Source organism: Rhinolophus sinicus, chromosome 9 (genome assembly GCF_057876585.1).
Source record: "Rhinolophus sinicus isolate RSI-liver-muscle chromosome 9, RSI-T2T, whole genome shotgun sequence".
In the NCBI taxonomy this organism is placed as follows: Eukaryota; Metazoa; Chordata; class Mammalia; order Chiroptera; family Rhinolophidae; genus Rhinolophus; species Rhinolophus sinicus.
In genome coordinates this window covers 21,951,545-21,977,679 of record NC_142509.1, presented here as the reverse complement: position 1 = coordinate 21,977,679, position 26,135 = coordinate 21,951,545, and the positions used below count along the sequence as shown (strand labels likewise).

The following is a 26,135-nucleotide window of genomic DNA, read 5'->3' as shown; positions in this document are numbered from 1 at the left end:
GGTAATAACTATGTATAGTGCCAGCTGGGTATTAGACTAGTCAGGGGGATCACTTCTTAAATTATATAAATGTCTAACCACTATGTTGTACACCTGAAATTAATATGAAATAATACTGAATGTCTACTGTAATTGAAAAATTTTAAAAAGGGGAGAAGGTGAAGGAGAATAAGAGGTTCCAATTTCCAGGTATAAAACAAATAAGTCATGGAGATGTAATGTACAGCATAAGGAATACAGTCAATAATATTGTGATAGTTTGGTATGGTGTCAGATGATTGCTGTACTTATCATGGTGATCATTTCTTTAGGTATATAAATATTGAATAACTATTGTGTACACTGGAAACTAATATAATATTGTATCTTACCTATGTGTATATTCTAATAAAAATCTTTAAAAAACAGGATTTGAAAAATAATATTGTGAACCTGTGACATATTAACATAAATAACATTTTTATGAAAAATAGCTATGTTTTCTAACACCAAAAAATTTAGCGAGAAGAATGGCATTGTTTTACACATTTGTAGGTCTCATTAGAGTTTTACATAATAGAAGAATTCTGCATTCTCATATCTGCTTCTGCATTGTCTGTGGCAATTTGATTTTGTTTACATACATGAAGATAATCCAGCCTCGTACAATTCAGATAATTGTGGATATTCTTATTTGATACTACACTAAAACTTGACAAGTAGTAGTTCCTTTAAGTTTAGTTGTATAGATTCATATGAATGAATTTTTGTACTCAGTTATACCAAAATCCATCAGTTTATCTTGCTCTTTGAATGAATCTTTTATTCATGCATGATTTGATCATGCACTGGTCATTTGGAAAATATTGGTTCACTGGACTATACAGTTCTTCCAAATGTTGACATATTTCATATACAACACCAAAAATTTACTTTAGTTAATATTACTACCATTATAAGCAGGATTGGGAAGTTGTCAGGTTCATGGTGGAACATTCAAGTTTTCCAAAATTCTAATTAAGCTCAAATTTTATCATTTGCAACAAACACTATCAGCTGTTTTACTTGATGTGACCAGCTCATTTCATATATTTTTGAGAAAACATCTGCCAAATGTCCAAGTCGGAATAAGTGTAGTTTGCGTTTTGACCTTTCTTTCATGTAAAGTAAAAATAGGCTTTTTTTTACACCTTCTTTTCCCCTAAAAAGAGGCTAGTTCAGCTTGCAACTCAAACAATTGCACAAGTGCTTTTTCTTGAGACAATCATCCTACTTCTGCACGTAACAAAAGTGCTTTCTGTGTGGGGAGTAGCTGATGAATGGGTATGGGTTTTTATTTTAGAGTGGTGGAAGTGTTTTGGAACTGGGTGATGGTGGTGGTTGCACAATAGTGTGAATGTTCTAAACGCCCCTGAATTGTTCACTTTAAAATGGTTCATTTTATGCTAGTTGAATTTTATCTCAATAAAACAGTGAAACAAAGTTATTTATGTGTCATTTCCATTTCATCACAGAGAATATTAAAAAGGCTTGTATTCAAAGGTCTAGAGTTAATAAAATTATTTTTTTTTTTACTGCTTTGTCAAAGACATTATTAAGTGAAACTGGCATGTTGTTGACTATCAGAGCATATTAGTGAAGAAGACAGTGCCTACTAGTACAGATGGTGCCACTGCCTTGATTTGTGCCAGTAATTTTACCAGAGCTGCTTTTGCACCATCAGTATGTCAATGTGGTAAAAAAAATTTTTCTTAGTGTTATTATTAAAATAGTTTTGACCTATATGGGCATCTGAAAGAGTCCCAGGACTCCCCAGGAACTCGTGGACCACTCTTTGAAGACCACTGCTCTATGCTGAATTTGAGTTAAGTTGACCCATCCCAGCAGTAACGGTGAAGTGTGGTGCCTGGAAAATCCCTGCAGATTTGAATAAACGTGGGTCATATTCTAGTTTCCATCTGACCCTGGGCATGTGGCTCCTCAAAAGCTGAGAGTCCTAGTTACCCCTGTCTGCTAGCTGGGCTGGGAGGCCAAGGAGATGCTGAAGGGTTAGGAGAGTTGGGGTATAATCCACACAAAGCACTCACTGAAGGGTAAATAACTTGTCACTAAGCAGCAGGACCTAGTTTTGGGAAGGCTGCATTTTGGGGGCTTGAGGCACTCCTGCCTTCTAGGGGCCCTGCGTTACCTTAGGAAGCCTCCATCAATTAACCTTTCCATCTGTCTTAGGCTACTTCAAAGTGTCCCTGAACAGCCGGAAGAACATTTTCGGCTTTGGAAATAGCAGAGGGGTAGGAGGCTGAAAGAGTATTATGAGGAGGGGAGAAAGGTCAGGAGGGTAGAGGGGGGCCCTCACATGAGAAACAGTGCAGCTAGAAGCTCTCACTGAGACCGGATTAGTTTTCTATCTCTTTTCTTGACTCACTGCACAAAGTTTAGGGCTTTGTCTTCAGCCAAAGGCCCCAACCCCTACCCCCAATTCTATCATTAGTTTGACTTTTCATAGGTTACAAAAAGTTTCCAAACTCATTACCTTAAAGAACCTTACACACCTCTATGAGGTGAGTAAAGTAGTGATTAGGACCCCACAGGGCCAATGGGAGAACTGAGGCATCGAAAAGGGAAATAAGGAACAAGTCAGCGGGCGCACTCAAATTTAAGTCATTAGACTCCGACCAGACTTTCTTTCCCCTGCTTCTTTCTAGGCCCTTCTTCTTGAAGTGAGTTTTCAAGGCCATGCAGCAGTTTTCTCTTATGTAGAGACAATTTACTGTCTGCTTTCATAGTAAACAGGTTGGCAGCAGTGGAGATGAGACGTAGTGTGACGTTTAAAAGCGTGCTCTCAGAATCAAATCGTCAGGGTTCAAATCCTGACCTTTACACCTACTCATGTGTAAAATGGGGGAAGAGTAACAATACCTACTCAGAGAGTTGTTATAATTACATTAGATATGCATATAAAACACTCAAATAACATCAGCACATCGTAAGGTCCAATCCACGTTAGCTATTAATGAGAACGAGAAAGCGCCAACAGTGATTTTTATGGGCACAGAGAAATTTCTCCCATGTTTTATGTATTAGTTGAAGATTCGGTTTAAAATTTCTTAGCCCGGATTAAAAGGCAAATACGGTGATATTCTGCCCCCAAAGAGGTCAAAGTAACAAGCCAACAGTCCGCTCTGTCCTGTGGATTACTGCGGATTGTTTGAGTGGCTGTCGATCGCCCATTGGCTGAATCTTTGCTCTGGGCCACCTCATTGGGGGAGCTGTTCTGGAGTCAGGTGCTAGCTTTGATCCAATCAGAAGCCACTCAACTGTGGCACGTCATCCTTCAGCCTTTGCCTGAGCAGAGGTTTGGGTAGCAGAACATGTGCCCAGAGGGTCGGAAACTGATGGGAACCTTATTTTATCCAACAATTGGAAATAGGTGGGAAAACCTGTATTTTGTTTGTCATTTACCTATTCTGTACTTACTATTTCCTCTCTCATTCCATAAAGACTCTAATCATATAATGGGGGAAATGAGAACAGCAAAATATAAATAAAGGTACAAAGTTGGTGGTGGTGGTGGGGAACCCACCGTTAGTATGCAGACCTGAAGCACCAATAGTAGGCCACTACTGAGCTTCAAATTTAGCCTTGGGCTCTCTGGAAGCCATAGTGAAAAGACACACAATCAGCTTCATAACACTACTTATCAGAAAGGAAGCACACTTGTTTCTGTGGGAACAAGACAAAGTCTTTCCTAACTTTGAATTCTAATGTAATTTCTTACTTGGGATTTTATTTTATGTGGCGATGCCATGATACGGGCACTACAGCCTAGTGGGTGAGAGCATAGTTTTTGTTGTTAGTTGAGTTTGGATTTGAATTTTGTTTTAGTGCAGCTTATTCTGGGCTGCAGCTTGTTCATTTGCAAAATGGAGATAATAATAGTATCTATCTATTAAAACTGTGAAGATTCAATTAGATGAACTGTATAAATCAATATTAGCTATTAGTTAATCAAGAAATTTGACTCCCTATTGCTTATCATGTGCAGTTCTAGGTGCTGGGGATAATATGGTCAACAAAACAAGATCTGTATCTTTGAGTAGTTTTTACATTGGCATGGATAGACAATAAACAGGAATAATGGATAAATCATTGTAGAGAATGGTGTGGAAAAGACAATACAACAGATGCAAAGATAGATTTCATTTGACTGGTTCCTCAGCCATTTTCCAGAAAGGTCAAGATTATATATAATGCTAAAATGCAACTCCAAGGAGGTGAATCTGTTAGGGCCTAAGGTAAGTCAGTCCTGGTATGTAGAATTCTTCTGTAGGCTACTGTGGATAGGTTACAATTTATTTTTTTGTTTGTGAACTCACTTCCTCCAGCTGAGCTTTAGTTAAAGTTGTTTGAAATCATATTCTAAGTAGAATCTTGAGGACACTAAACTTACATGCTTAAATTAGTTTTAGCCTCACCGCAACTACAGGTGAAACATACTATGTTGTATTCTATTTTACTGGTTAAGTAGGGTGAGGCGTTGTCTTGGGCCATAGAGCTAGGAAAAGATGCCTTCCCAAAAGCTGTAGGACCACCTTCGGTCTTAATTCTTCGCCCACTTCCCGCCGGTGGTTCCCTCCTCCTCCAACTGAACTTCTCAGCTATCCTTTCCGCTCGCGGCGGGAATTCCTACGGTCTGCAGCCCCGCCCACCTCCTGGGCGTGGCCAACAGCCCGTGCCCCGCCCTCTCCCAACCCGCTGAGGGCCCGAGCGTGCGCGCGCGCCCCCGCTCGCGGCCCGGCTCGGCGTCGGGAGCGCGCTCTGTGTGGCCGCTGCCGCCATGTTGTTGTGGTTGTGAGAAGGCGGCAGCGGCGGAGGAGCAACCAGACCAGACGCTCCAGCGGCCCAGGCGCTGCCCCCCGCCGGCCCTGGCTGGGAGCCTCGTGGGTTGGCGGAGGAGGCCGTGCCGTGGCGGGCCTCGCCATGTCCTGCCGCCCGGTAAGACGCCCCCCCCCCCCCCGTCTCCTCCAGGGTTGAGGAGGAGCTGGAGGAGGGGCCGGCCTCGGCCCCGGCGCGGCGGCTGTCACCCTCTGGAGGAGGCGGCGGCCCGCGGGGGGCTGTGGACGGCGTGCGTGGCCCAGAGAAGGGTGTTCTGGGCGGCAGCGGCCGCCGCCAGTGGGAGGCGCGGGGAGTGGGAGCGCAGCGGCCGGGACCGGCTCGACCCGGACCCTCGGCGCCGGGGAGGCGGGGTCCCGGGCCGGGGCGGCCTTCCCGGACCTGGCGGGACGGGCCCATAGGGCTAGGGATGTGAAGTGCTACTCCCGGAGCGTCCGGATAAATGCTCACGTTCCCCTGGGAGGTGAGTGTGCACCCCTCGCACCGACCAGGTCTTGGGAAGCCCACTGTGGCTAGAGGCCGGAGGCCGGGGGCCAGCGGAGCCCCCGGCGCGAGCGGTGCGGGCCCGGGACTTGTGGGAAGGAGGAGTGGCCGCCTGGCTGTATCAGGGCATCCTCCTGACCTGGTAGTACTTGGGTGGGAAGGATGGTTCGGAGGCGGTTGAGAAAGCTCAGGGAACACTGGTCAAACAGCTCCGCAAAAGATTACAGTGTTACTTCTTAGGTGGAAATCGTGCTGCTTGATACATTGCATTGTGCCGCTTAGGACCCCTGAGATCATATTGCTGGTTGGACTTGGGACTGGAAACTTAACTCAAAATCAAAATAAGGGGGGTAAATTTACGGGTAAATAATGGGACCAGTTTCACTTCAGAAAACTCCTCTGGGATCTGATAATCTCACCTGTGAGTTTTGCACATGAGCTACTGTTAGGTATTGCTGTTCAGGGGTCTTCTCCAAACCGAGGCCTAAATGCTTGACTGTTTTAGTATGTTGATAGCCACTCTGTTAATCTGGCGGTGTCTGTTTTTTTCACAATGAAAAAAAAAAAGTGCGCATACCCCTCTAGTTCAGGTTCAGCTTAGTTTCTCATATTGTGGAAGGTGATGCCATGGGAAGCTTGGGTTGAATTACAAGAGATGATTTTTTAAGGCAAAATGCTTGTGATTTGTACATGGAGAGGGGACAAGGACCTCCCCCTTTCAGATTCAAGGCTGTTTCTGTAGGGCAAGAGTCAGGATCGTGTTGTTTTTGCTGGCAGACCAAGTAAGTTATGTTGGTGGCATGCAGAAAGTCTTCCCTTCTAGGGCCTGTGACTGGGGTGGGTAGAAGAGTTTACAGAATTAACACTGTTCTGAGTAAGCCCAGTCAGATATGTGATATTAAACTAAATTTGGAGGGTTCTAGAATTCTGGATTGGCTGCCTATGAAGGCCTCTTTCAGCTCTAATTACCTCCCTCATTTTCAGATGACCCAGAGCAGTTCATGTGACTGGTGCAGCCCTACTTGTGGTTAGTTAATGGCAAGCCATAGGAGGACCCAAGTTTCTCAGCTTGTAGGCCAGGTTCTTTAATTCAATGCTTACTAGTAGTTAAGTACTGATCATCAGAAATAGTATGGACTGCCTGAAATGCTGATTTTTCTGGGCTTCACTTAGGACCTGGTAAAATAAAATTTCGGAAGGATTGGGCCTGGGAATCCACCCTTATAAAGTTTCCTGAATGATTCTGGTGAGCCAGGTTTCTGAACTGCTTTAGGTCACTTTTGGTATTTCAAAAGATTCTCATTGATTTCAACTTGTGAGAGAGCGCTTTTGTTTATAGATCTTTAAGAATTTGAGAGGTAGGGAAGAAGGGGGGAAGCCCGAGAAACTTGAAGCTGAAAATTGAGCACCTCCTAATATAATGGATTTATGGAGGGGAAACAGATTTGTTGCCCAAAGTTATTTGTGCAAGTCTTCAGGAACACACTTGATAAAATTAGGTGCTGCTTGACTGGAGATATATCCAGAGATATATGGAAGAATCCAGAGGAAAGAAGTAGAGAGGGAGAGACAGGAAGTCTACTTCTGGGCCACAGGGGGTCCACCAAAGGTGCCTCCCAACATCATGGTTGCTCCTAAACCTTCTGACTCAGGTTTCTAATAAAGTGAAGATAGGGTGGGTGAGTTAGCAGTCTTTTGAGACAAGGGTTGTGAAATACCGTGTTTTCCCCAAAATAAGACCTACCCCGAAAATAAGCCCCAGTTAAGATCGTCAGCCAGACGGATGCATTTAGTACGTTATGACGATGTTCCAGAAGAAGATGACATGACTGTATTTGAATACATGTAGATTGTTGTACGTGAAAAAATAAGACATCCCCTGAAAATACTCCCTAATGCGTCTTTTGTAGCAAAAGTTATTACAAGACCCGGTCTTATTTTCCGGGAAACACGGTAGGAAGCTTTAGTGTGAATTGTGAAAAGTTCTTGAAATTTGCCCTAGGTCATGAGGCGTGGTAAAGTCAGTTTTTAAATTTGTTGTAGTTCTGGTTCACACCTTCTGTGGTAAAGTGGAGTGCTGAGTTATGAAGGAAGTATTCATGTTGCAGAAGGGGGTGTGGTGAGGTTTGTTATAAGTTTGTAAGAGTTGGCAGAAATGTTGTTATAGTTGGTGTAGGGTAGTGAAGGAGTTTGGTAAATATCCTGTCAAATCACGAAGTAGTATTTTTAGAGAAGGGCACCTAGTTGCGCACTACAAGAACCAGAGGCCATGTCTGTTTTGTTCCTCCGAGTCTCCAGTACCTAGATTGGGTTCCCAGCATATACTGTGCCCTCAGACATTTGTTGAGTAAATGAACGGTATTGAGCTGGGGATATGGTGGTTGATAACATTAGTTATTAAAAGCTACTTGAGATCTTGCATTGGATTAAAAAGCCAGTTTTTAGCCCATGTGGTTTGGTACTCTGAGTCCTTCAAGAGATTTTATTTTCTAAAGACTGTCATTGTCCACTATCCTGTCCCTTAGTTTTTGAGTCTTTAAAAAATGTGTCCTAAATTTTTTAGGTGTTAGTGACTTTTTTAGGACCACGTTTTATTAAATACAGAGGCATTTAGAATAATGGAAAGCCATAGATCGGCAGAAAGTTTGTGTCATTAATTGACTGTGTGATTACTGTTGGGAATGTCACTTCTCTGGGCCTCGGTTTTCTCATCTATACAATTAAAGGCCTCTACTTGTTAATCTCAAGTAGTTTCTCCAGCCCGATTCAGCAAATCTTTAATAATTTGTAATTGTGTCATTTGGTATTCGTCTCATAGGTACATGAACCTTTTTAATTAAAAAAAAAGTTCTATCTTGGATTCTGCTTTTAGCTTACGGATTTTAGACATTGTCCAAAAGTGCTCTGGAATTGAGTGCGTGTTGCAAGTATTCAGGAACAACATGCTTATGCTGTTGTAATTTACTTAGTGTTGAAATCAAAATGAATTTCACATAGGGAACTTCATAATTTAGTATGAAGCCGCAAGATTAAGGATGGTTTAGGGGAAGTTTGTGCAATTTATGTGGCCAGTTGTTTTGTACACATCACCCAATTCTGTAATTTTCTACGATGAATTTATATGTAATTTTATAATCAGTGAAACTTTGACTTAAGACAAAGTATGAGATCCAATCTGTATTGGATTGAACTAGCCCAGTAAACCTAGAGGCTACCAAAATTGTTAACATTCATTACTGTTTTTAATCTTAATTTTATGATACCAATATTGGTATCATGCTTTCATCTTCACTTTTGTATCTAGAAATTTAACATACTTTTTCTCAAGTTCGTATTTGTATCAGATGTTCAAAATGGCAATAGTTGTAGCATGAGAGTAGATAGATGAGTAAGTCCTGTGTTCAAGCTTGGGTTGTGCTCCACGTTAGCTGTGTTGTTCCTGGCAAGCCACATAACCCCTCTGAACTTCAATTCCCTCATTACTAAAAGGAAGAAGAGCAACTTCTCTGTTTATCTCAAAATCTGTCAGGGAGGATCAAATGAAATGGTGTATATGGAAAGCAACGGAAAGTAATTTAAAAATGTAAGGGGATGATATTAGAATTCTATCATATTAGAATCGTGTTTTATTTTCTTGGAAGAGTTGGCTTGTGGAGCAATGGTAAACTTGCTACGTGTTGTCAAGTGCAGAATTTACTAATGTAACTGATACGGCAACAGAAAAAATTTCTGCTTCTGTACTCTGCCTGGAAAAACCTTTCAACTCTTGTGTCCCATCTGCCAATAGGAATAGTGACAGTGTTGCAGGAACTTCAGAGGGATTTGGGATGTCTCACATTTGTGCTAAGGTTTGCACTTGGAATAGACTTGCTAGATTTCACCCATTTTGCTGTTTTGGTGCTGTGGTGGAAGGTGGTAGGGTCAAGGAGTTTAGTACATTCTGTGTACAGTTTTAGTGTTATCTTTTCTGAATGGCCCGTGGCAGTGTTACAGGGTAATGCAATCAATGTGGTGATTTAAAAAACAACATTAAAAAAGAAATAGAAATATCAGCACATCTCAAATGGTTAAAAGTAAGTATTGATTTGGGAAACTTTTTTTTTTAAAAATATGTTTATATGTTTACTGGGTTTTGATGAAAAATGTATTTTTTTCTTGAGTGGTGGTAAAACTTTGAAGCAATTGCTTAGGGACGTGGTACCTGTGCTTTGCAGTTAGGGTGACTATATTATAAAAGAGTAAGGCATAAAACAAGTGCTAAGCTACAAGGAAATTGTGAAATTGGGTTAAATTAAAGCTACCCTGTTAAGGCTGAAATATCTCATAGCTCTGTTATAAATCGTTGATTTAATGAACAAAGTTAAGACATAAACTTATGCTAATGTTCTTAAGCACTCTTTTTCCTTAAATGGACTACTTGGTAGTTACAGAGGTGTTGTCTTGGAGCTGACCAATGCAGAGCATCATCTTGGATATGTCCAGGCCTGGATCTATTACGTGCCTATTTGTGTCTTCACACAATGTTCAGAATGATTTTATTACGAGAGATAGTAGCAAGTTTTCCTGATTTCATTTCTCTGGGTTCTAAATTTAATTTCTTTTCTGTTTTTTTAGCTAATGCTTTTGTAATTTAGTGGCAGAAGAGAAATATAAATTCATTTAGGTCTCTGACTTATCCAGAGATTTATAATCTGGAAAAAATGTAAGGAGTTGTAAGTATGAGTATATTGGTTAATCTTAACGTATTTGGCGGGAATTGGCATAAAGACAAGATGGCTAACTTGAAATAGAGTAGTTCTTATTTTTTTGTTCCATGCATATCATTTTTCTATAAGAAAAATCTGTAATTGTGAAGTATTTAGACAGATTCCACAACCACATGGGACAAAGTAGAGTGTTTACAAAGAGTTTTTGGAAGCGCTACAGGGCTATAGTAAATTTTAATTTCATTTTTAATTTAAAAATGAAATTGTTATTTTTATTATGAAAGCTATAATGCGTAGTCCATATGGAAATTTAAAAAATCCCCACAAAACCCAAGAATTGAGATAACCTGGGAGAATAAAGAAAAGTCGAGATAACCCATAATCCCACATAGATGTAAAATTTGGTGCTTTTCCTTTTTTCCTAAACAGTATCTACTGAAATACTTAAAAAAGAACAACATTCCTTGTCAAATTGATGTTCCCTTAATAGAATATTTAGTGTTCTGTGATATGGATACCTCAGTTCACAGCAATTCCCTGTTAATGGACATTTTCAGTTTTTTCTTTAAACAGTGAGTGCTGTGATGCACTCCTTTGGACTTTTTGTACAGTTGTGCTATTTCCTTAGGCTAAATTCCTAAAAGTGCGCTTATCTGGGTAAAGAGTATGTGTGTTTTAAATTTGAATGTACTCAAAGTGTCCTATCGATAGATGTCTAATTTGAAGTTTCACTGACAGACAATATACTAGTGTCCAGTTCCACATGTTCTTGCTAGTGATTTATTATCTTTCAGCTTGGTGGGAGATTAAAGTAGTTTGGAAATAGTTTTCCTTTGTTCTTTTTCCAATATCAGGTCTTAGCCTCTACAGTTTAATTGTGGAAAGGGGCAGATGAAAAGGAGTACTTCAGACCAGTAGTCTCTTAAACTTTTTGATTGCTCATCCCAACAGTAAAATTTTGAGCATTAATCCTCGATCCTTCAGTATTCATTTAACTTACAAACAATATGTATAGTTTACCTTAGGAAGTATAAACCAAGAAAAATGAACAAGGAGGAGTATTAAAACTAAAGCCCAAATATCTTTCTCCTTTGCACCAGTGGAGCATCTTGGGTACCCCTTGAGGTATATTATACTCTGCTTTGGATATCACTGCTTTAGACTGTTTAGATTTACAGTGTTGGGCTTTTATGGATGGCTGGTTTTGGACATTTCCACTGGTTCTGCAGATAGTTCAGCCTAGTTGGATTATGATACCGTGTTTCCCCGAAAGTAAGATCTAGCCGGACAATCAGCTCTAATGCATCTTTTGAAGCAAAAATTAACATAAGACCTGGTCTTATCTAGGTCTTATTTTTGGGGAAACGTGGTAGTCTTTAAAGTGTCCCATGCTGTTGAGAGTCATAGCTGCAGTAAGGGCAATCATGTTTGCCCTCACAAAGCGTCAGTTTGATATCTTTTGTCATTGTTGAGGTGGCTGAATTTGGAAAGGGCAAATGATAGGCTAGGGAACAGTCGAAATGAGTTTCCTTAGACAGGAAGAGCTGATGTTGTGTAGAGTACGTATACTCTAACACGTCTATGCTTTATGGAAAGCAGTTTGGCTATAACATATCCTTATTTTCCAAGAGCTTAGGTTTTGGAGACTGAATAAAGGGATGAATAATTGCTACTTGCTTTCCTTTGTTTGCAAAGTACCACAATTAACCTGTCACTCTAACGCCATTTAGAAGAGCCTAAGTCTTTAACTTTTAAAAAATGGTTTCTTGGGCCGAAACTTTCCATGATGAATCTTAGATTAAAAAGTAACTTTTTTCTTAAGTTTGATTAAGTTGCTTTTGATTACCCCTCCCCCCATAAGTTATGAAGTCAGGAAATGGAGATTTTGCACTAGAAAAATGAGTCTCCCTTTCTCTTCCCTTAATGGGGAACTTAATTTCAGTTATTTCATGTGGGTCATTGTCAGAGAAAGAGTATATTAAAGTCTTAGATATTATGAAAAGAGCAACTCGAGTGATTATTTTTTGCCAGCTAAAAGGAATGAGATAATTTATATTGAAGATGATTGCTGTATGCAGTGCTTTGGGAAAAGACCAGGTATCCCATTTTACCTTGGGTACCATGATTTATAAGGTTCTTTTATACATGTCTTTTTAGAACCTCAAAAGGATTTGAGAGCATCATTTGATCAGGGATGTTGTGACTCCTTTGGGGCTACATGCCTAGTGTTTGACATCATATTTAAAGAGATAGACTAAACCCTGCAGAAGTTTTACAGTCTCATGGCTGTTCTTCACTCCCCAGCACTTAATAGACTGTCTAGTACAGAGTAAGCTATCAATATTTATGGACCGTTTAAATGCTTACATATTTATTTACACCTGTAAACAAATTATAGCATTGTAAAACCAACACTTACATTTTCTGTAGTTAGATTGTTCCTTCATCTGATATGCACAGAAAATGCTTTTGTGGGAGAGGTCATTAATTTTACATCAGCCTTTCAGATATCCTTTTACCTTTTCTTAAGGGTAGTTTCAAGGTGACAAAAAAAAGTAGTCTTGATGTAATTCCTTTTACTGTGTGTGTCTCCTACTGGCAAGACTGTGTGTGTGTGTGTGTGTGTGTGTGTGTGTGTGTGTGTGTAAGTGTGTAATTTATGTAGTAGGCTGCTATTTGAAACATACTCATTAGTCTTTAGGTATATAATGATTCTCGAAGCATGGATACTAGTTTGCCATGGGGTGAATGAGGAGGAGCAAGTAAAAAAAAAAGAAAAAAAAAAAAAAAGGAGCAAGTATGATATCTCTTACTTGTTTCCTTCTTTCCAGTTCTCTGTACACATGGTTTTGGCTTACTCTGAAAATATTGAAGAGAATTAGTCTTTCCAAGAACTAGTATGTTATTTTCCCTTTGTTCTGTTGTACTTAAAACCCTGTTTGGTAAGTGAACTAATAGCACATTTATACATAAGAGAGACCCTGGAAAGACAGGAATGGAAATATTAATAGTGATTAATTTCTGGCTGGTGGGATAGTGTGACTGTTTTCTGCTTCATATTCTCCTGTATGTAGTTTCCCAATTTTCTATAATGAGCATGTATTACTCTTATAAGTAGGAAAAACTGCTGTTTTAAAGTGTATTTTAATGTCTTTAGTTTTCATGGGTGTCTTGTGAAGGTTTAAGTCATAGTCACGAGTCAGAAAGTAGGTCGTTAACTGGCTCTAGTTCCTAAGCAGAGAGCAGTTGTACGAAGGGGTATGGGAGGAATGGGACAGTCTGCGCTGATCACAGCTAAACCCAAGAGGACCTCCATCTAAATTTGCTCTTCCTAATGAGCTGATTGAGGATTATGAATGACGCCTTAAAAAGAAAAATCAAGATTCTATGAGTTCTAAACACAGGACTGAGCCGGAAATCCCAGTTGTCCTGCTCACTTGCCATGTGGACTTGAGCAAGTTCTGTAGCCTCGTGTGTGTGTTTTAAATATCAAGTGGGATTATAGCAACTCATGTGATACGGATTTTGTATGTGTAATTTGAACTGGAAGATATTTAGATAAACTACTTTTATGACAATATAGTCTTATTGGAGTTTTGGTGTTAATATACAGCTGGGAGTTGGGCCACTGTAAGTTTATATACTCATCTGGTGATATTGTAGGAAGAGCTGTGTAATATATCCTATAGTTTAAGTGTTTAGATAAGGCCAGTTAGCTTTGCTGTTAGTTTACTGCACATTGTATTCCCTTAAATGCTTGTGTAAATAGATGATATATCATTCAGAATGTTAGATTTCTGGGGTAAGACATCTGTAATTATCTGCCCTGACTTTATTCTTGTAAAGAATAAGATTAAAGTTGAGAAATCAAGGTAATAAAGGTAGGTACTAGTATAAGTTTATGGGACTTATTTTAGTTAGAAAATTTATAGTAAGAATAACAGGCTGTTAAAAAAAAAAATACCCTGTAGAAGTCTACGAAACCCATCTTCCTCTGTTCCCAAATTTCACAACTCTGGCTTTCTGTTTTTAAAAGTAAAATTTAAATATTTCAAAAATTTAGAAAAATAACAGAAATTTAACAAACACCATGTACTTAATTTAATAGATGTTGATTGAGGTATATTAGATGTTGACATCTTGTCAGATTTGCCTCAAAGGTGTTTTATATTTATTTTTAAAAATTAAAATATTATACAGTTGAGTCCCTTTTGCTCTCCTCTTAGATCCTGTTTACATTATCCAGAGGTTATTTATCTTTTTCAGCTCATGGTCTTATATTCTCCCTACAAGTGTCTTTGTGTTTAACATGTAATATTATTGTTTCAAATTTATATGGTACCTTAGTATATGTATTCTGCAATTGAAAATCTTGAAATTTATGTCGATACATGTATAGTTACTTCATTTATTTTAATAGCTAAATAGTATCCAGTTGTATGAATAAAACACAGTTTTAGTCCCCCGTTGATAGTGTTTTCAATTTATAGATTTAAAAATCTCCCTCTAATAAGATCAAGCTGTATATGCTGATCTACAATTTTTTTTCTCCCAGTAGTAATAGTATATTACAGACATTTTACTGTATTACAAAATGTAAATTTACCTCATTTGCTTTTAAATTCAGTTTCTCTCTCTTTTTTAAAAAACTTTTATTGATTTAAGTGTGTTTTTCCAAGACCCATCAGCTCCAAGTCCAGTAGTTTCTTCAGTCTAGTGTGGAGGGCACAGCTCATAGTAGCCCATGTGGGGATCGAACTGGCAACCTTGTTGTTAATAGCACTGGGCTCTAACCAACTGAGCTAACTGGCTGCTCCCTAGATTTACCCAATTTTTAAGGACTTCATAGTTTGTTTTTTTTTTTTTTTCATTTTTATAGACACTGCAATTATTTATCTGGTCCCTTACTGATGGAGATTTAGGGATATATATATATATATATATATATATATATATATATATATATTTTTTTTTTTTTTTTTTTTTTTTTTTGGTTACCAAAAGTGCTATTTGTGATGGATGTTCTTGCAGTTTATACTTTTGAAAAACTCTAGGATTATTTCTCTAGAAATGATTTTGCAGAATAAAATCTTAGGGAATAGAATTGCATGCAGTTAATATGGATGCTTTTATATTAAAGCTAAACCAATGTGTATATCTGTAACTTCCTTATTCTTGGTCTTTTCACTTAGGTCTGTTCAAAATGGGTGCTATGTAAGAGGTGCTGAGATGGATGGCTTCATAATACAAAGCAACTAATATATTAAAATTGCATAATAGAGACTAGGAGGAACCCCAGCTTTATATCGGTAAGGAACACAAAGTTGTGTTTGGGGAACAGTTTTAGTTTTGTTAGCACAGAATAGAAGATGAGGTTTCAAAGATAAATTTGTAAAGTGTGTTTGCTATAAATTGTTAAAATTAAATCATTAAAATGTGAATTTTTGTTTCCTCTCTGTACTGAGCCTGTTTAGGCTTTTGAGATCAAAGGCAATTTTGGGGAAGATGTGTCTGGTGGCAGTGTGCATAATTGGGAGAAAGATTGGAAAGCAGTGAAGAATATTGACTCAGAATTAGGTAATATGGACCGGAATTAAGGTGGTGGCAAGGTGGAAATTCAGGTGGCTAGATTAATGCAGAAAACTGCTAGTTGATACCCTAAAGGAAATACACAAACATTTGTGAAATAGTTGAATGAGGGATAGAGGCATGATTCAAAGTTGATGGGTTTTGGGCCTTGGAGAATAGTGAAAGTACAGAAATGTGGAATTGGGGGCTGGCCCGGTGGCTCAGGCGGTTAGAGCTCCATGCTCCTAACTCCAAAGGCTGCCGGTTCGATTCCCACATGGGCCAGTGGGCTCTCAACCACAAGGTTGCCAGTTCAACTCCTCGGAGTCCCCTGCAACTAAGATTGAACACAGCACCTTGAGCTGAGCTGCCTCCCAGATGGCTCGGTTGGAATCCGTCCTCTGAACCACAAGGTTGCCAGTTCAACTCCCGCAAGGGATGTTGGGCTGTGCCCCCTGCAACTAGAAACGGCAACTGGACCTGGAGCTGAGCTGCGCCCTCCACAACTAAGACTGAAAGGACAACAACTTGAAGCTGAACGGCACCCTCCACAACTAAGAGTGAAAGGACAACAACTTGACTTGGAAAAAAGTCCTGGAAGTACACACTGTTCCCCAATAAAGTCCTGTTCCCCTTCCCCAATAAAATCTTTAAAAAAAAAAAAAAAGAAACGTGGAATTGGGAGGAGAAGTTGGTTTTGGAAAATGACTAAAATGAAACCCTTCACACATTTAACACTGAGGTTGGGGAATATATAAGTAAAAATGTCCTGCAGGAGCTTGGAGACAGAAAATTTGATGTAGGAGGAAAGATAGGCCTCATCTGGATGAGATCTTGAACCCAGAAGAGCTGAAGATTGAGGATCACATTTAGGGGGTGGGGTGGGAGAAGATTATAGAATTAAAAAACAAACAGAAAAAAGAAACTTAAAATTAAGTTAATGAGACATAGTGGAGGCTAAGGAGAAAGGGGGATTCCAAATGAGTGAAGTTAAGTTTGAGTGAGATGAAGGAAGATGAGGGCTAAGAAAATAATTGGACTTTGTGATTCATATTAGTCATTGGTTCCCATTTTCTTAGATTAATTGTAGCATAGTAAGGGGCTAGGAGTGAGTGGGAGATGAGACAGCATATTAGAACTTTTGTTTTCTGATGAGTCCTTCTGTCTTTCGATCTACACTGTCCAGTACATATTGAACATTTGAAATTTGCCTAGTTCGACTAAGGAACTAAATTTTAGACTTTTATATAATTTGAATTAATTTAACTTGAAATAGCCACATATCTGGTTGCTGCCATGTTGGACAGCACAGATTATGGACTCTTAATATGAAATAGTGATGTAGATTAGCAGTAAGAGATCTCAGGATAAAATAAAAGCAGTTATTTAAAAATTTTGTTGCAGTGCTATCAAAATGGTGTTGGAATGATATATTTTAGTGCAAACCACATTTTTACATTTTTTTGGTATTTGGTGTTGGCTATAATTAATCGACAACTATATATAAGAGCAAAATAAAAGAATGTAATTTTAAGAGGATTAGATCTCTTCATGACTTCTTTACCCTTTTTCTTCTGTCTTGCTTTTTAAAAAAAAGTTACAATTCAAATTTTACTGATGAAAAAATAATACAATATTTATTGAGACATTTTAGGTCTCTATTTTCCCCAACTAAAAGTAACTGAAAATTTCTGTCTCAGAAATCTCATTGGGGAGAGAGGAAATACCAGCTTGATTTGACTTTAAATAAATCAGTATCTTAGATTTTTATTGCTTGAGAAATGGTTTGCTTTGAGAATGATTTATGGTTTAAATTTGAATATTTGATAGTATTGAGAGAACCTTTCTTACTATCTGGCTCACCTTAAGTTTGTTTTGTTTGCAAGAAGAAAAATTAAAGCGTACATGAAAGAGCCCATTCACAAGACGACATACTGTGTGATTCCATTTCTGTAAAGTTCAAAAAACAGATGAAACTAATAGATGGTAATGGAAGTCAGAATAATGGTTGTCTTTGGCAGTGAACACGAGGGAGATAGTAGGGGTATTGGTAATGTTCTGTATCTTGATCTGCGAGCTGATTGATTTCACAGTTGTCTTCAGGTGATGAGAATCATTGAGTTGTATACTTATGTGCACTTTTTTGTATGTAATATTATACTTCAGTTTTAAAACTTACCCCCTCACAAAATTTTAATGACCGTCATCAGCTGACTTGATCTCTCTTTAGCCTCTAACTTTTCTACTACTGTTCATACGTGAATACATTTAATGTTGAAACATATTTTATCGTTTTAAATTATGGTGTAAAACAAAAATACAGAAGCGTGCATAAAACAAATGTATAGCTTAATGAATTTTTTAAAATGAGTAAATTGGAGGGTTTTTTCTTTTTTTTTTCCTATTATATTGCATACCTGTTTCTATCAGAAGAGAAGGAGCTGATGGAGGGCTGAAATTTTTAGAGAGAACGGTTCTGAGGAATCTCAATACCAGATCCATGTCTTGGCTCTGCCTTTACTTCGCTATGTCCTTGGGCAAGTTATTTAATTTATTTGGGTCTCAGATTTTTCTATACAAAGGAATACTACTTAACCTTCTTTGCAAGGCAATTCAGTGCATTCAGGTAAAATTATAGGAACACAGAATGGTATCACTAGATTAGGCCATTGAATTTAAGTTTCTTGCCTTGTGGAGCAGAATTGTGATACACACACAAAGGTAAAATGATTTGTCCAAGGACACAGAGCTGGTGATTGTTAATATCATTCATTTGTATTAGTTTAAAACTTTCTGAGGTTTATTAAGTATGCCAGGCACTAGTCTAAACTATTTACATGTATTAATTCATTTAATTGTCTAGGATTATTCTCAGAGATAGGTATCATGATTCCAATTTTACTGATGTGGAAATTGAATCAAATTGAGGTTAAATACTTGTCCAGGTAGTTCAGTTCTTGAACCTGAGCTTTTGACCACTTTGCTATACCGCCTAAATAAGTGAAAGCACTTAAAGATTTTGGCAACTGTTAAGATCTTATAATAAATCTCTTGGAGGTTTTGCGAAGTAAAATTTTGGCTTTTTGAACAGAAATTAGGAGAGAAACCTCCTTTGTTGTGACCATCATGATTCTGGAAAAGATGTTAATATGTATTGCTTGGGTTTTATTCACTCCTTGACAAAGCTCATTTTCTTTTAAAACATAGGATATAAACACTAAATAGTTTTCTTTTAAAAAATACATTTATTTTTTAATTCTAAGGGAATTTATGACTGCTTTACAAATATTGTTTAGATTTCAAGGCAAAATGTTAATAAAAGGGAGTTTTCAAACTTGGAAGCAGATCTAACAAGGTTTAGTGTTCCTGCTTTGGTTGTTTAAAGCATCTGGTCCTAGTTTTCAGGAGCAATAATTAAGATTCGATGGTTTAAAAATTTTTTTTAGACTAAAGTGTAATTTCTATACAATAAAACTCACCCTTCTTGAGTATAGTTCTGCAAGTCTTGGGAACACATATGATTATCACCACAATCAAAATACAGAATAGTTTCATCACCTGAAAAAATTTCCTCCTGGCCCTTTGGAGTGAGCCCCTTCTTTCACCCCCAGTGTCTGGCAACTGCTGATCTGTTTTGTCACTATGCTTCGCCCCCAAAAAAGCCCACTCTGGAATGAGAATAATTTGTCATATAAATAATCTTACAGTGTAAACTGTAAATCATTAAAATTTTTTTAAATTAAGGAAATAGGCATGTACTTACTCAATGGATAAATTTACTTTTAGAACTTTCTTTTGTTTCTCTAAGTAGCAGAATGGTTATGTAATTGGTTATGAAAAGTCGGTAAGTAAAACATGTTTAGCACTACAGAGTTCCTTCTTCCTCCCCTCCCTGCCCCAAGATGGCTGGAAGTATTAACATTGGTAGCCAGAGTTTCATGTGTACAAGACATAAAACTTAATGTTTTGTGGTTTATGGTTGATTAGCTTCTTGAATTAAATTATCCTCTTTGTTCCTATGTAGTGAGCTTTTTCTAGTGATATGAGGCCAAGAGAAAGAGATGGGACCTTTTTACCTTGGAAAAGACGTTGCAGGCAATTTTTGCAAGTTAATGTTTTGAAGTTCCAATTCTGGCCGTGCAGAGGACTACAGAGACCATAGGTGGTTTGACCTTTTCGAGAATAGTATGTGTATTTGTATTTCTTTTGCTTAGGCTAGAATCTTAGTTTAAGCCCTTCAGATTTAAATGTATCTTGTGATTGACGTACAGAACTACGGAGCTTCTTTCAGCAATGTACATTTCTTTTGAGTTAAAATATTCGGTGAACTGAATACGTGTTTAGAACCAAGACATATACTTAAAATATGACTGATCATTTGGTAAGTAGACATTTCATTTGTAGGCTGTCATGTTTCTAGCTAGCTCACCTGGAAATGCCCAATCTTGACAGTAATGGGGATTGTAAATTAACAGTTGGTCTTCTGTGTGTAATTGCTTGATATGGACAAGATTTAGGCTCTTTACTTTTCCTGAGACTGCAATGTTGGTGACTCAAGTCTAGAGTTACAAAGTAGGGTCACCAAAATTAAAACCATGAGAATATAGAGGTAGCAACTATGGAACCAGTATTACAAATAAATTTTTAATTGTATTAGTTGCTCACTTTATTTTCACTTCTACCTTGTGAAGCAGTCAGGGCAGGTCATATTACTCTCTTGAAAGGTGAATAAATTGTGTTTCATAGCTGTCAGAAATTGCTTGTCTGGGGTTGCACTGCTCGTGAGGAGCTGAACGAAAACTGGAACATAGGTAGATAGTCTGACATCAAGTTGGATGCTGTTTCCACTATTGCAATTTAGTATGGTAATTAAGAAACTCAGGCTTGGGTTTGAGTGGTGGCTCGCAATGGGACCTACCTGCGCTCTTACGCAAATTCCTTAACTTCTCTGTGCCTCAGATTTTTCCCTTAACTTCTCTGTGCCTCAGATTTCTCCCTTAACTTCTCTGTGCCTCAGATTTCTCAGTGCTAAAAAGGGGATAACAATACTTACCACTTGGGGCTTTTGTGAGGATTCAGCAAGTGCTTTTAACAGTAGCTAGCTAATAGTAAGCATTCCATATGTACTAGTTGTCATTGCTGCTGTTACTACAGTGATAATACAGCAACAACATTTGTCTCTTTCCACAGGGGATCAGTGTTAGAGATGAAAGAAGTTGAATGCAAGAATATTCGAAGATGATAGATTTGGAGCCCAGGAGAATAATTAGCAAGGGGAGTTGATTTTGCAGAAAGATGGGGAGTGTTGGGGTGAGTGTGTGTGTGTGTGTGTGTGTGTGTGTGTCTTTTAAATATGTAAGTAATTGGACATCTAAGCATAAATGTATTATTAGTCAGTTGGAGTTTTAGAGCAGGGCTGACTGAGAAGGTGGATTAGTGCTGGCGGTGAATTTTTTAAATCAGCGTCACAGATGATGTATGGGAAATGTAATTTGTACCAAGATTTAAACAACACCAAGTTGTGGCCCTCTATTCATATGGTTCGTACAGTGATTTGTTAACATAAGCAGTAAGAAGCTTATGATACATTTTTCCGTTTTTAGTGGTTACTTACACAGAGAATAAATAATACAGAAACTCAGCACATATCATAGTATAAGTAACAAGGAAATCCATCTCCTTAAAATTTTGTATATTAGTGAATACTTCTTGAGCTCTTTTGCCATGTGTATCACTCTTAAGGGCTGGGGAATTCTGAAGTGTAAATTAGAGGATTGTGCCATTTGGTGCTTGGGTCCTTGTGTGTGGCTAAGGTACTTCTTTGGCATAAAATAATGTTCTTTTAAGCATTCTAAATTAAATGCAAGTTTGAATTTACTTATTAGAGAATACCTTGCCTTTAATGTAATAGCTACTAGGTAGAATTACATATTTTATATATTCACAGTGCTTTTTAATGTGCAGTTATTGTATACTTACACTTTTCCCCCTTTGGATATTAAAGCAACTTTTATGGGTTTTTTGATGCATATTTTAAATGTATACACTAAAAACCTACGTAAGCATATTTTAAATTATGGTAAGTTTCTTAAACCTGTAAATCTCTATATATTAGCTTTTTAAAAGTCATTATATATCCTTTTCCTGACAAACCTGAAAGAAGCTCTTAGCACCTCCAAAGTCCAGATTCATCCTGAACATTTGCTTTCATAGGAAAAACTTTGGTGTCTTCTAAAGAGAATAATACCATACATGAATATTGATCTTACTTTGTATACCCTGAAAGCATTATTACTGTCCATTACTTTATTCAGAGCTAGGAGCTTTCCCATTTCTGCTCTGGGGAACTACTTCAGTTGTACTACATGTACCCCTTCTCCCATTCCCAATAGTATTTTACTTTCTCAAAACTAAGAATTACAAATTTATTTTATTAGTGAGTTCCTCTGAAAAGGTACAAAGAATAGATTTTTCCCTTCAGAGATATTTGATGGACCTTCAGAGAATTCTTGGGTATCTCAAGATTTTGTTAAGTTCAGAATTCTCCAGTTCATTTATCTGATACAGAAAAGATGACTTTTCCTTCCTCAAGGGAATAATAAAAACTTTCAAATGTACCCATTTGCCTAAAATCTGCTGACACAGAATTATCAGGAGATTTTGCAGGACATTTGGACACTTGCACATAAGAGAATCTTTTAACATGATACTACTAAACCCCCTTCTCTTACTAAAGCATATGAGTGGCTTGCTTGGATATGTATCTGTCCTTTCTTTGATAAACACTTTGAGGGAGTCTTGTGAAATGCAGTGTTTTGGCCATCATTTCAACTCTACAGAAATATGGTTTCATGATAAACTTAACAAAAAGCACGTTGGCAGCAGTCCAAAAGCTGACTCACCAAGGAGTAATGATAGACACTTTGAAGGGAATGGCCTATCCCAGGGTCCTATTTCAAAGCTTCATGCTATGATTACATCAGTGAAAGGCAGCCAAGAAATCAAGATGAGATCTTGCTGTACCTTCTGGGTATAGGAAGGACTTCCACAGTAGGATGCAAGTAAAATTTTTTTTCTAACAGTCTTGTAAAACGTGGGGATGGGAAACAAAGGTGAGGACTCAGAATAGCGGTTACTTTTGTGGGGCTCCCGTGCCCTTTTCTTCTTGGGCCTGAATAAGAATAGTCTTGTAGTGACTAAGGGTTAACTCAAGAAGCTCAATGCTGTATCAGTTTTCTAGAGCTCAGGGAATATACTTAGCTCAGTAGTAAGCACAAGTATCAGGTTCATGCCAGACACTGTAGCTACTGTTTCCTACTTGAACAGACCAGAAAAACCAAAGCAAGACCAGAATCAGTTCAGTTTTGAGGAACAGACCCTTTGCCTACTTAGCATTGCTCATTGTAGGAGTAAAAATAGTATGAAGGTGGGCTTCCTTCAGAACTGCGAAATAGGTAGTACTAACTCCAGTTGTTTTTGTGGCTTGGACTGATTGTAGCTCCATTTCTAAATCCAATTTCATAGCCTTAAGTTTTTCTAGGTGGCAAATTAATCTGTTAATATAATCACTACCAAAGATCACTTACTTAACTGTTGACTTGGTGTGGAAATAGTAGTATGCCCTTTTCATGTTGTTGAAGTTGTCTGAGAGAGAAGAAAACACCTGAATAATCTGAAAATATTTTTCATAAAGCTAAGGGAATATGCCACAGTGATAGGTTGACCCATTTTTGATTATTGTAGTATTTGCTATTTCTCAGTAAAAATTGTTGAACATGATAGTCCTTCCCTAGCAAATATTGCAAATATTGTGGAATATTGCTTTTAGCTACTTGCTGTATTCTTTCAAGTATAATATTTAGGAATGAAAAGTTAGTTTTCAAAGTATTGTCATTTAATATATACTTACTCTAGAATGTGCTTCTCAAAAGTTAAAAGTGCTTTTCTTTAAGAAATACGTTATTTTGTGATATTTTTGTTTAATTTGAGAATGTAGATATTTTTCCCCCTAGTGATCTGGGCCTGCCTGGTTTTATTGCACTGAGAGAAAAAAAATCTTAGTTTCTCTTAGTTTGTGCTTCTTTTCTGCCTTTTTGAAATGGAGTACTCTGAAATTGGTCCTTTTATTTTTGAATTGGCCTTATATATGCTAGTCCTACTTAATTTCATATATGGTTTAAACTTGCATCTGTAAGTTATTTATGTGCTAGCTTTATGACTTGGGCAAGTTACCTTATCTCTTTGTGCCTTAGTTTCCCCCTTTGTAAAATGGGGTAATACATTGTAGGGTTGTTTTAGATTAAATGACGAATAAACCAGTGAAGCACTTAGAAGAGTGCTCTATGTGTCTATTACACAACAGCCCTGTGTTGGCTGTTACAAATACTATAAGCAAGGACCTTGACTTCTCCTCTACACTATTTGTAGCTCTTCACTTTTGTAATTTTTCACAGGCAGTATGACTCTCCGAATCTAACAGAACTTTATATTAAGGAAAAGTAAACATCACCTTGTATTGTATTCTTTATCATAAATAACTACACATTTGCTACTTGTTAGAAAATAGAGTATTCATTTTACTCGCTCAGATTGAGTTTGAAAGATAAGAAATTAGTAGAAAGTGAGCCGTTTTCTATGTCTTATAGGTACCCAGATACTACTAAGTGTAGGTCATTGTTTGATTGAATTCTGAGTGTACATGCAGTTATGTAGAACAAAAATAGATTGCATGGAACTGGAAGTACTGGAAAGATAATTGTAGTTGGTAGCAAACTGCATCAGTTAAACTGAATGATGGATCAGCAAAGAATTAGGGGTTGCTGGGTTTTATGTGTAACACTCAAGGGTTTTGAAATGATTAGTCCTGAAACAAAGTAATTTAAAACTTAGAGATGCCAGGAAATTTCAGATTCCTTTCCACTTAAAAAATGTCTTTTAAAGAAGGAAGCATTTCTCCAGATATATTTAGTTCCTTGAGGGCTGTGTGAATCTTAGCCTTTGCTATGGTGATTATAGGATCACCAACAATGGGAGTTTCATGTTATACCTTAGTTTCAGGTTTGTGCCATCACTGAGTGAATTTTTTAAGGGAGATTGTGCTGTTTTTTTCTGAGTTTTCTTTCTTAATTATATAAGCCCATTAAGTTGACCTTTTTCCTCTTTTCCCCTGTGATAGGACTTTTCTGTAATTTTAAGTCAATGGTTCAGTGCTAGAGGTTAGATTTCCTTGTTTTTTGCATTTTGGATTTTATCTGGAGGATTATTGCTAATTCCTAGATTGTGTCCTTAAACCAGATTTTTTGAACATTACAGATTCCTCCACACTTAATCTATAGTTATAGTAAGAGGAATAGGGCATTCACTGGATTTTTGTTTGTTTTTGAGATCCTTGCGTTTAATTTCTGGAATCAAAATAAATTCACTTACAGATTAATTTATTAATCTGCAAGCCATTGTTTTTAGTTTATTCAGCAAGATTTCTCATTCCTCATTTTCTGGTTGCTTAAGGGTTGAACACGGGTACCAGGCCTGGCCAATTTTGTACCTATCCCACTTGTAGTGCTGATTGACGTTTGATAGAAAGGGCCAGTAGGTGTTCTTCACTGGTATTGATACATAGATGACAGGAGCAAGCTGTCAGTTTTCTTCTGGGTTTGTGAAGCTGGGACTGCCTCTGGCAAGAGGCCTGTCTACAGTGGGAGAGAATGAGGCCAACGAGTAAAGAGGAGCATGAGATAAAGGGAAGGATCCGGTGGCATCGAGCTTTTGAGGCCCTTCTGCCTGAAGTTCATTCTTTGTTTCTGTGAACCACCTCAGCATCCTTCTGGGAGTCAGTCGGTTCAGATTTTAAGTTGGCTTGGGTTTCTTTCACTTACAATTGAGAGTTCTGACTAATACGTCTAATACTATTATCTAATACTGTTTCTACACTGATTTTCTAAGTATTTAAAGATAGTTTGAACTTTAATCTCAGGGTAAACATTTAATATACATATAGGTGAACTCAGTTCATGTATGAATTAATTTTCAGGCTCAGTGGAGTGAAAATAATGGAGTATCTTCCATTTTCAGTGGCCTTTGCTTAGAGAGAAAAGTGTTTACGATGGACAGAATGGCTCAGTATTCTTTTCCATACATTTAGACCGTGTAGAAGTTTTCTTTAAAGATGATCACCACGATCAGTAGAAGAACAAAGATAAAAAGTCAGATTGTAGTCGTAATTTCACTGATTAGGCATAAATATCCTGTTTATTATTTTCAGAAGATGTGATAACCTTATATAAGGATCAGAAAGAAGGAGGAGGAAAACTGAGTGAAAAGTAGAACATAGGAAGTGAAGAGGTAAGCGATGTATGCTAAGCATTAGTGAGCTGCTGGTCATTGCTGTAGGTTCCATGGATTGCCTACTTCTGGATTAGATGCTGGGCTCCTGTGAAATGAGTTATGATAGAGATGAAGAAAAGTCTTCATTTGTTTTCGTTAGGCTGAGGTCAAGGTTGATGCGGT

General features: G+C 37.8%; 1 protein-coding gene across 11 annotated transcripts in view; it reads left to right on the top strand.

Moving 5' to 3' along the window:
• Nucleotides 1-4,744: 4,744 nt before the first annotated feature.
• MTMR3 (myotubularin related protein 3) overlaps nucleotides 4,745-26,135 on the top strand; it is a 126,246-nt gene continuing 104,855 nt past the window's right edge. For 7 of the 11 annotated variants that reach the window (XR_016022377.1, XM_074321302.2, XM_074321305.2 and 4 more), the window contains exon 1: nucleotides 4,772-4,974. The gene's annotated coding sequence lies outside the window, so the exon portion shown is untranslated. Of the gene's footprint in view, nucleotides 4,975-5,084; nucleotides 5,336-15,253; nucleotides 15,371-26,135 lie in introns of those variants that run through there. The other 4 variants (XM_074321303.2, XM_074321298.2, XM_019743034.3 and 1 more) reach the window with 3 other exon arrangements.